This window comes from Meleagris gallopavo, chromosome 7, assembly GCF_000146605.3.
Source record: "Meleagris gallopavo isolate NT-WF06-2002-E0010 breed Aviagen turkey brand Nicholas breeding stock chromosome 7, Turkey_5.1, whole genome shotgun sequence".
NCBI lineage: Eukaryota > Metazoa > Chordata > Aves > Galliformes > Phasianidae > Meleagris > Meleagris gallopavo.
The window spans coordinates 13391904-13404002 of NC_015017.2; the positions used below are offsets into that span (position 1 = coordinate 13391904).

The window sequence follows — 12099 nt, forward strand, 5'->3', positions numbered from 1 at the left end:
CCGCCCGCAGGGGCCGTAGGGTGGGCCGGCGCGTGCTTGTGCGCTTTCCCGCCTCAGCGAGAGCAGGAAAAGAGCCGGCGAGCGGCGGGAAGGAACGCATGGGCCCGGTTAGGGCAAATTGATGTCATTTATGTGTAATTAATAACCGTAGAGCAATGAGAACTAAAGCCAAACGAGAAGCATGTTCCTCCCACTCACGTTTTCTACCTAAGCGCTACCGCTCCTCCCGAGCAGCGCAGGGCAGCGGGGCTGCGCCGCTCCTCCCGAACAGCGCCGCTCCGGCGCGGGCGGTGCCCACACGGCTGAGGAGCAGCTCCTCAGCTGAAGGGCCGTTGTTGGAAATTGATTGGCTCGTCCTGTTTGCTTATCCGCCTGGCTTAATCTAACCAAGCTTTTCCGTTGTGAATAGATGGGGTTAAAAAAAAGAAGCGGTTTGTTCATCAAGGGAAAAAATATAATACTACAGTGGAGGGTACCTGAGGAATTAGTTTTTAATTTTTGTGTTATTACAAACTTACAGAAATCAAAACATATTCATTAAAAAAAATCTGAGACATTTATATTTTTTCCCTAAATGATTTTTCACGAAAGTTGAAGAGCAGCACTCCCTTGTTTTTATTTTTCAGTTATCAGGCTTTAAATGATACTTGAAGTTACGCAGTTACACACTTAAATGCAACTTCTCTGTTTTCGTTTTGCGGGTACTCACCACCATGGAATCTCGCGGCTGGGTGGGGACATGGGCTGTTAAAGCTCCCTTAGCACAGGATGATGCATAAAGTCCCTGGGGGGTATTAAGTAAAGAATTCTTGGTGAAACATAAACATGTTAATGGTAAATTAGTATATTTAAGTAACTGTCATGTGTTTCTTCCTTTTTTTCAGCTCAAGTGTCACTTGAGGATTATAAGCAACTGCTAGGTAAGCAAAATCAGTTATTGCTATGAATCAATACGCAGATAGAAAGCAACATTATCATGGCAAAGGGTAAAAGCTTTCATATACCTTGAGGAATACAAAAACAAGTAGTCATGATTAAAATTTAATAACAACCTTAGCTTATATTAAAGTAATGAAGGTACAATGGATATATATGCTATTGGTTAAAAAAAAATAATAAAAAAAAATAGCACCTGAAAATATTCTTTACGTTATTTACTTAAATTTTTAGTGGCAGTGAGTCCAATGAGTCAATCATTCTGCTTTTGTCTCTGTGGTTTTAAATGCTGAATTTGAGTGTGTATGGGATGCTGAATCACGGCCTGAACCTCTGATTGATCACCTGAGGCGAGCAATGAGTCAACCACGGGAGCACAGGTGAAGGCAATTCACCTGTGCTGCAGGAAGGGGTGGAGCCTGGCTGCACCTCTCCTAGACCCATTTAAGAACTGACTGCCAGGGGGGAATGATCTCTTCTGGAGATCCCTCCTCTGGAGTTTTGCAGTAAACCCAGGACGTGGGTAAGCATTCTATATATTCTCTTTTTGTTATTATAATCTGCTTTGTCAAATTCTCTTGATTTTTTTTTTTCATACTTATAACATCTTTATCTTATATGATTATATAGAGTGTTAATGCATATGAGGAATAGACTGCTACAAAGCTCTGAGGGTCTGGATTGCTTTAGCAGATAGCTATCCTACTTTTATTACATTACTTCAGTGTTCTACAGTTGAATTTTTGATTTAGTAAACAAACTTTAAAAAAGCCTCACTTTTTTTGGTAACGCATTTTTAATCAAATATGTGCAACTAGATGGCAAAACTGGATTATTTTTTCTGTATCTTTCTGCACTGTACTAGCAATATATGACAGTCCGAGCTATGATGTAGTTGCTTATTATTAGTTAAGGAATGTCTCCTAATAGTTTGCTCTGCTGCTGCTCAATGTGGGCTTTTGGTGGGCTAAGGGGACCAGGAATGTCCTCCGAAGTTTCATGAAGTTTGGTGCTTAACAAAAGCCTGAAAAGAAGCAGAAAGGCTACTGTAGGTTTAAATATGTGCTAATGACAGAGCTCCTGGTAGGAGGAGGTCATAACGATCTGCAACTCTCATGGCTTTGTGCCTCGCAAGCCAACTTCATCCTTCTGTTCTGTACTTTTGTTCATCATCTGGTAAAAAGATTGTACTGAAGCCTAGCTGAGCAAGGCCATCTATGAATGCAGCTGATGACTTTTGTGCCAATGTATCCAGTTTGAACTATTATCAATGAGAACAGAATGAAATTCATTCTAATCTTAGCACATCATTAGCAATCACACACTTGAACAAGCACCTGGCTGAATAATTTTGATATTTATCTGTTTTTACCTTTTACTACATCAGTTTTGCATCAGCTCTAGAAAGTAATGCTGTTAACTATAAATAATAGTTGTGAAAGCCTCTCCTTCACTTGACTTACCACAGAAAGTTTGAACTAAATGATGATTTATGTAATTAAAACCTTGCTTTCCTTTGTGTTCCTCTTTTCCTTCCAATGAGGTGACTGGGTCTGTAGAACCAGGTAAACTGACTTTACTCCTGTGTCAGCACACCTCTTCCCTGTTGTCTTTCACTCGTGAGATTTTCAAGTAGTTTCTTCAAAATTTCTTCATTATCATCGCTCTCAGATCTTTCCTACCAGGGCTAGTGGTATCTTACTAGGATAGCAACATTCATGCCTTTATCTTGTTTGGAGATGGTTTTAAGTTCTTCATAAAATCAATTCAATCTTATTTTTTCCTGTTCTACTGTTTTATTTTTTTAAAAAGGTGACGGGAGGGGAAAATCTAAGATATTTGCTTTTGAATTAGGAATATTTAAAATAAAGGAATCTGAGAAGTATGAAAAAAATGCTAACGTTATCACAAGGAAGAAATAAGAAGGCGATGAACCATTGATTGCATTTTTTCACAGGTATTAGAGAAAGCTAAATTGGTAGGTTGGTATCAAATATGAACATTTTCATTAATTTTCAACTTAATGTGATGCATACTTAAAATTACTTTTTAAATTGAGAAAGCCAGTCGGAAAGAATGCCATCAAATGTGATTTTGTGGAGTATATAAAATGTTTAATTAAGCAGTGAAGCTATGTAAACCATCTGTTTCTGTTTGGATAGTCAAGATGTTACAGAGCTACTTCTCGTAGTTTAAAACATCTATACATTTTTGATTGCTTTAAAATTAGCATTCAGCTTTCCTGAGGACTTTTTCTTTCTGCAGTTGAAATATGCAGTAATTGTTAGCAGAGAGGGTTATGTGCAGAAAATCTGCTAATTACAATACGTTTGGAATTTTCAACTTTGGCATTTACCTTCTTTAATTCTAAAGAAGTTGAAAGCTACAGAAGACTGTGGGTGTTGGAAGGTTTGTATGATGGATGGCGGGTGATTTAGGATCTGGCCTTTATTTTTTTCCATTCATTGGCCAGGCCATTTCCTGTGAACTACTTCATTGGTTCTCACTGGCTGAAAGTGTCATGGGATACAGCTCTTGGTGTAAAATAATTCCTGCTTCAGGTTGCTAAGGAGTGAGTGGCAGGAACTCGTGTTTCGTAGAGCTGGTGGGAGCAGCACGGATACTTCAGTCATTCCTGGCGGTAGGATTCCTGGGGAACCCTTGTCCAAGTGAACCCCCTGCTAAATCCAGAATAGCCCTAGAATCCAGAGGAGCTCACCAGGGGCTGCATAGCCTTCTCACCAGATTTTGAAAATGTGAGATGAGTGGCATTTGGTGTTACGAAAAGGCAGGACTTCATTTTGTTGGAACTTTTTATTTGAAGCTTCTCTGGTGCAACTGAGAAGGTGTTTGCAAGCTGCGTGTCAGGGAGTCAGCTTCTGGCAGTTCAGAAAAGATGAGGAGATAAAAAATGAGGTACATCTGTGGGGGCAGAAGCTTCCTGTAATGTGTGTTTCAGTTTAAGGCTTTCTTCATGGTTCTTGAACACAAGGCTGTACTTTCCATCTGACTTGGTCTGCCACTGGTTGATCTTTTGAATTTCTGATTAGTTCAGTTTACAGTGTTTTTTCCTTGTATGGCCATATTTTGTTTTCAGACTGCTTCAAACAAATACTTAGAGGTGTTTTAATATGTGGTTACATAGATACGTGTTGTTATAAAAGCGTGAAATTTTGTTTTAGTAGGGTACAACTTTGGTTTTGAGTCAGTGTTCTACAGGGTTTTCTACAGGTGTGTTCAGAGGTTACTTTGCAGTCTGCTTAAAGATTAAAAAATGGGCCAGATTTAATTCACCAAATCCTATATTTCTTCTACCTGTAGTAAGAACTTAAGTTTTCATTTTGAGAGTTCCATGTTCTTAGCATCCTGTTTAAATTCTACTGACTTAATGCCATTTTGCATGCTGCGCAAACCATTTCTCAGTGATTCTTAGCTGTCTGGCATGTTTTGGAAACAAAAGATGAGAAAACACAATGTAACAAAGCATGGTACTGAGTAGCAATGTTTTGTTTTCCTAAGATTCTGGTCTCCGCACACTGCTATGGTCCCATGAACAGCCAGTCCAACAGTGGGACTTCAAAGCACTGGTAAGAACTGAGATGAAGTGAGGCAGGCCTGTGTTTGCCTTCCTCCCTCCGCTGCCCAGCTTTCTCATTTTTCAGTGTGGGCTCGGCTGGCCTGTGTGGGTACGCCTGGCTGTGTGACTTGCTCCCACTGAAGCTCTGATGTCCAACTCTCCATTCATGGGCTTGTTTATAATTAGGTTGTGTTCTTTGGGGAGTGTGGTTACTCCCTGTAGACCAAACTTAGCTGGCCGGTAGCTTTGACTAGAAATGACTGCTTAGAGGAAGCAGAGAGAAAAGCTAGAAATAAGGAGGAGGAGCCAGTGATCATGCATATGGACTTGGAGTAAGCAGAGCTGGAGGTTTTCAGGCTAGAGGATATACAGTCATGATTGTCAAAGGGAGTGGAAGTGACTGATGGGGGCATATTGGGTTGGTTATTTAACGATTAGTACTTTTCATATTAATAGCTTAAGTTGTGCTCCTTTACTGCACAATTCCTTTATTTACAAAAATAGTTCCTTTGGTGTCACAGTCGGTATCCTTGTAAATGTTCTTAATGCAAGGGTTTTGTGACTGGAGAGAGTTACTCCTCACTGACATGCAGCTCTGTCACAGCTGTACTCTGCTGGCCTTCATGCCTTGGTGTTCCTTTATGGCTGTTGCACTTTTAACCTGAGCCATCACTCAGAGTGCAGTGGAAACCATATGTTTTGGGCCAACCTCTATATATTCTCATGCACTGTTGGAGCAAGCTATCCAGCAGCTGTTTTGCAGGCTAAAAACACAATTTCTGATGTCACTGAGATTTAAAATCATCTGCCCTGAGGGATACAAAGATGATTCCTTTGGTATATTTAGTGATTTACCACTGAAGGATGGAGCAGGCATTTGCATGCTGTCATTGGCAATGTTAATGCTGCCCCTTCCTTTTTGCCAGCAGATAAATGTTTATCCAGTATGGATGTATTCTAGCACTGGAACATCAAATTGCATACTGGTATGTGCCATATTAACAAGACTTTTTATGTTCTCAACATGCAGTAAGTTTTATTTGTATTACATATCACCCTTCATTTGATTTCTGAAGGTAACTTTATAAGAGAAAGCATTCATTTTTACTGATACGACATTCATCATTGTTTATAATTCTAACTGTAAACTGCTGCGGTTTAAACCTTTACTGAGTTAGCAGAGAATTCAATGCTGGTTTCTTTGCATTGCCCATCTCCTTAGTTTGTATGCACAGTTTTGATGAAAAGAAAATCTTTACAAAGACTGGATAGAAATCAATGTACTTTGTTTCTTGTGATTCATGTTCAGTTATTAATGAGCCTGAAGAACAATAGCCATCTAAATTTGGCTCATTAGTTTGGAACGGATGATAATGGTACTATTTTTACCTATATTCCCTTAAAATTGTTCCCTGTGCTCCTGTTAAAATTCATGATCCATAAATAAATGCTTAATTTGTGCACTGAATCATTGTATACTTTTAATTTCTGTAATGAAATTGTAGTAATGTGAAGATTTCTAATAAACACAAGCTTTTAAAAGCATCAGTTCAGCAAGTTTCCACTTCAGACACTTGCAAAAAATGCATGCGCTAAATAAAGTCTCATTACTGGTGTTTCAGTGGTCCAGTCTGGGTCCTGGTCAGGATTCTAAAGAGAAATCTCTCCTGGCCCTGTGCTGTGAACTGATGTAGGTGTATTGAACTCACTGTGTCCTCATCTCTACTTTGGGAGCCTCAGCTCAGTGCAGCTTCTCTGCTATTTGGAGCTTGACTGAAGCAAGAGTGCTCTCGTTTGGCTGTAACTGTTGGTGTTTGAGGTGGACAGTAATAATCGTGACTTTTGGTAAGAAAATGATCAGGATATTAGTAGGGCTGTTAGGACTACTTTTAAAGTAGGAGAAAACTCACATGGTCACATTCTGCAGGTGCTCTGCATTTCTGTGCATGTTAAAAACATAACGGCAGCACTGAAGTGATGTACATTAAAAAAAAAAAGCTGTTTCTATGTTCATTTTGCAGGATTTAAGTCTGTGAAATCAAGGTAATAAACTTAACGGTTGTAGAAATGCCATGATGTATTAATGTGATCCAAGAATGTCTTGAAATGTGGTTAAAGCTGAAGTTACTGTGATTCATTTTTGTCATGTAAACACGAGTTCATATATAGATTGCAAATCAAGATGCTTCCACCCTGACTGCCTTTGATGTTTATTGTAAACACGGAAGCAATTTTTAGCTGGCTGGTACTTGTTCAAACATGCAGTATTTACCGAGAGCTTTGTTGTTGCTGTTGGAGCAAACATCTTTAATATTGCTGTTCATTTTTATGACACTGCGGCCTGGGCTGCTGCTGGTGTGTTGGGGTGTCTGAGCACAGGCACTTGTCTGAGGCACTCACACCTCTCAGCTTTGCCTCTGCCCTGCCAGTTTGATGCATCAGAGCTTCTCCAAGTGTGCTGTCTTGTTTCTGGGTTAGGAGAATAAAATGCTTTGCTACTGCTTGGCCCCAGGCCTATGGTGCTGCCCGACTTGCTGCAGGCAAGGCATGGAGCAGCAGAGTTAGTTGGCAGGCAGGAGCTGGCTGCTGGGGCAACCGCCTTCCTGAGGGCACCTACAGTCCAGTGCTTTGGAGCAGCTAATTTAGTCATGTTTGAACATACTATTTGTGGGACATTGTCACAAAATTAACCACAGACTAAGTGTTACTCTGCTTTTTCATGGTGTATTGTTGGATGCAGTGCACGGAGGTTTTGTGAGGCACATTGACTGAAAGCCTTGTAAATAAAATACGGAGATAGAAAAAGGTTCTCCCTGAAGAAAGGTACTTTGGTAGTGATTCATTCCTTTGACTGTTTTTCAAAAATTTACCTTCTAAGCTTGCTAAAACAGTACACCTTTTACCTAGCTTGTCAGCTTACTGGGAGCTGTAGAACCTGGGGGGGGCGGGGAGAAAAGGGATGCTGATATGGATAGTACAGTGAGCTCTAGAAGAAGCCCTGAATTAATTGTCTGAAAACTTCTGTGATGTTGTGTATGCTATCTGACAATCCTTCCCAAGGTAATAACAGGTGGTAGCATGTTTTAATAATAGGTGAATCTGTAAGACTTAGCTGCAGTAGTAATGAAAAGTCACGTGATGTAACTATTTTGCACTGAAGCATAAAGAAAATGTGTATCTTAGAATGTATTTATTACTATTTTTCTGTAGTGCTCACAAAGAAACTTAAAGTACTTTTCAAAAAGGAATGACTTTGCTAGAATACTATTGCTCTCAGCTTGAAGTCCTGTGAACTGAGCTCTGACATTCATACGCCTATCAAAAGCTCCAGGGACTGTGTGACTCCATGCCACCTGTTCTTTCAAGCAGTGTCACTGTTATTTGTAAGAGATGGTGCAAATAAGTTTGTGCTCACTCTAAGAGGTTAAGGAAGACTGAGGTAGCCAAGGTGCTGGGCTCTTAGCTCATTTTACCTTTTCAGTGCCAGGCTGCAGAGGATGGCTGCAGTGTCTGGCCTAGTGACGCATCTGGTTTGTGGCAGAGGCAAATGAGAAGTGAGCTAACTGATCATCTGCAGCAAAAATCTGTAAAAACTGTTCTGAGGAAAACTAATAGATGTCTTACTCTAGTCAAGTGTTTTATAAATAAAGCAGGAGATTTGGGTCTGGAGGTGTTGAGCAAAACAATGAACCCTAGCATTAGGAAATGAAGGAAAGATTTCTCTCTATTAATGACAGAGGTTAATCCACAAGTTTATTTTGAGTTGTAATTTATTTAGGCGTGGCTATGTTAACTACATAATTCTAATCCTCAAGTTTCTGAGGCAGTAATAACTTTGTCAGTCTAAAAGAGGATATCACGCCTGCAATGTAATGTGTTTGTCTGAAGGTGATGTGCTGTGTCTTTCCCAATGAGTGGGGAACAAAGCAATGTAAAACACAAGACTGGGAAGTTGTCAGATTTACACTTATGTTTTATAAACAGGATTTTTTTTTCCTGATTGTTTTTCTTTTGCTTTACTGGTTGTTTATTGTAAATTAAATGAGTCAGCATCTTGGTGTAAAATTGATGTGTTTCTCTTCCATATGATTCACCACTGCAGGTTGTAGTAGATAGAAAAATACATGCTATATATGTGTACCTCACAGAATTATGTCACGGAGCATATCTTGAGATTCAGATCTGCTTCCTTTTTGTTTTAGAAGGAAAAATAATGGCTGCAGCCCTCTTCCTGACTCTGCTCACTGCCTCATCTGTGCTGGTTCAGCCCTACTGTCCCGGTGCATCTGCTGGGGGAATACACAGCCCAGCCTTGCTCTGATGCTCACCATCACCTCTCCACTTGCCGTCTTCTGAGCGGAAGACAAGAATAGATAGCCTGAGTTAAAATGCAACTTTCAATAGATGATGGCAAAAGTTGTCCACCCACACTTGATATGCCCTTCTTCAATTACTGTTGAGCTAATAATCTAAAGGCGTGTTCTTATGTTCATATTGATTGATAAGTGTCCACTGACATGAATGAAATAAGATCAAATTCAAGGTTGCTGTAAGGTGTACTGGAATTACTTTAAAAAAATCAATAAAAAACCCTTTAACCATGCTCAAGAGGAAAGGGATGCTTTTATACAAACATCCTTATTTGAAGTTTAAATGAAATTTTTATACAGATGGAGGATTCCAGTTCTACACTTAGCTTCAGGATTTGGAAATACCTCAATGTTTATTTGGATCATCTGGTAGATACATGGAAGAACAGTTTGCTTTGCATTAAGAATGTAATTCATCTGTATGAATGCATAAACTCACTTAACTAGTAATATAAAATTTTCTCAGTTGCACTGTCTGAACTTTTTTTTTGAGGGAGACACTGGCTCGGATGTTGGGACATTTAACTGATCTATGCCATCTTTTTTTAATTCCAAGTTGGTATAGGAGATGAACGCAAGAGGGAGCCCACCCCACAGTTTTCTGCATGGAGAGAAAGAGCTTTACAAAGATAATAAAAAGACTTCTACTGAATGAGAAACTTAGTGTAAAATCTCCTCTGCCTCTTAGATGTGGAAGAAAATATCATGGTACTCTAGGACATTTATTTACAAACAACTCCAGAAATTTCTCAATTCATTAACTTTTTCATCTCAATATTATCTCAGTTTTTGAACACTGGGGAGGATGTGTGATCTTATGCACAATCTTATCCTTACATAACGAGACAATTTATGGCTCTTCTCTTTCAAAGGGAAAAGGGTCTCAGATCCTATGAGCGCAGCAGGAAGGGTTTGTGTTTGTGTGTTTGGGGCATTCTACTTGTGCCAGCAGTGTGGAGATGTGAGGTTTTTGAGATGGGCAGAAAAAGTACTTTTGGTTGTGAAAGCATATATTTTGCGTGTAACTTCCCACTACATATCACTAGGCATGTAAAATATGGGTGATGCCGTGATAGGTTTTTTAAGCCATGTGTTTTAACTATCTAGCTGTGCATTCATTGTCAACTGGCAACAGACTGTGTAGCATTGTGGCAACTTAGAGTTCATGGCTATAGTGATAATTGAATTTTAGCCCGCTGATTTCATTTCTTCCTCACTAGATAAATAGGATTTAGAACTTAGCGAGGTGCTTGTCTTCTAAGGCAAGTTGCTTAATGCTGTACCTACACTGAATGATGTCCTTACTACCCTATATGAATGGGTTTCTGTCACAAGATTCTTCGTGAGAGAGGATGTGCAGGTGGTGGTGCCCACCCAGCTGCCTCCTGTTGAGCTGTCATGGTGTGAACTTACATCCAGAAGACAAGAAGTGTTCCCAGTTTTGGTCTGGACTCACCCAAAGTGAGAGTGGAAGTCTGGATTAGAGTTAGAAGCATACATTAGTTCCAGCTGCCTGGCCTTGTATGCACTGCCCTGGATACCCGTGTTTGGACATGCAATGTTTTTTCCAAAATTTATATTAATAGAGAACAGTGGGGGGAAAAACTGTTCTGGTAAAATACTAAAATGGAGAATCAATTCTGAGTGACAGATTCATATTTCATGTAGCTATTTGCAAGGGCTTTAGTATTGAAGACATTTGATCTCCTGATTGCATTTTATGTTAGCTTCTTGGTTTATATGATTGTATGGCAGCTGATGAGTCATGGCCCGGACCACTGATGATCACCTGAGCAAGGACTGGGTCAGCCCTGGGAGCACAGGAGAAGGCAATTCAGCTGTGTGACCGGAAGGGGTGGAGCCTGGCTGCACCTCTCTTAGACCTCCCCCCCCTTTTAAGGGCTGACTGCCACTGGGGAAGGTTCTTTTTCTGGAGATCCCTCCTTTTTGGAGTTTTCCACTGTGAGCCTAGATCCTTGGATATGGGTAAGCATTTATTTGATTGTTTCTTCTCCACCACGGTAATCTTTCCATATGTAACACCTTTAAAATACTGTCCTAACCACAGTACTTTTCCAACTGTACATTTGTTGTCTGTATGATGATAAAATCCAAATCCATTAAAAAATCTGTTCAGAAACTCAGTATTTAGTATTAGCTGCTTTTTACTTGCATTCAAATCGTTCTGCCAGGATCCTAACTAGCAGTGAACATTTCTTCAGTGCTCCACATTAGCAGATTATGTAAGTGTGTTCTGCAGGTTATTCACAGGGTAACTTGTACCAGCATGGTATTTACAGTTTAAATAGGAACAGAAATGTATGTAATTTGTCAGGACACACTCTCTTCATCCATCTGTTAGTTACTCTGCTCTTAGAATGCTCTGCAAACTTAAAAGAATATTCAGAAAATACTAACCCAAACATCTTACCTCAGTGTATATAACATATGTCACTATGAACTATGGTTGCAGTTTAGTCTAGATTATTACCAAGGTGCCTTCTTAATCACAGAGAACTTGACTGGAATAGCTTTGCTAAGATTAATAAGAAGTACTTCAAATAGTAAGAAATCACAGCTGCTTGTGCTTTTTTTTTTCAATTGGCAGCTGTTACAGTTCCTTGTGTGTATGTGTTCTTCCATATTGGAATAGATGAATTAGCAGTATGTACATTTAGTGCAAAGCTATTATTTGTATTTCTTTTGTCATGGTTTGAAGGATAGCCAGTGCTTTGTTTCCTGCTCTGTTCTTATCACAGAATGAACACAAGTTGTTGACTTTGTAGACCCTTATGGTGCTCAGCCTGGATAAGGTTATAAATATATCAACCAGCTGATTTTTTACAACATGCTTCTGAATCACAAGGGTACTTTATTCCATTTTAATACTGGCCATATAATGTGGTACTCTGAAGATTAATGCTGAAGAAAAACTTATTTTTATGTACACATTTAAGAAAAGAAATAAAAAAAAAAAAGCAAGAACCCAAACTCAGGACTAGATGCATGTCCGTTCTTGGTTCACCTGCCCTTACAGAGGTTATCTGCTTTCCTCTTTTCCTGAAATAATTTCTTAGCCATTAACGTTGATTCAGTTTGAACAGCAATTAGGTAGTTCTTTCTTGAAGCAACTTATCTATCATAGTAAACTGAGCTGGGGCGATACCACCATATGATACTGTCATACAAGCACTTGGACAGCAGACTGAGAAGGCA

At 39.6% G+C, this 12099-nt stretch overlaps 1 long non-coding RNA gene across 1 annotated transcript; it reads left to right on the forward strand.

Moving 5' to 3' along the window:
- Positions 1-7: 7 nt before the first annotated feature.
- On the forward strand, positions 8-10747 carry LOC104911658. Its single transcript, XR_004160308.1, has 3 exons — positions 8-107; positions 885-920; positions 8716-10747. It is a non-coding gene; the product is annotated as an uncharacterized LOC104911658 (long non-coding RNA).
- Positions 10748-12099: the final 1352 nt, after the last annotated feature.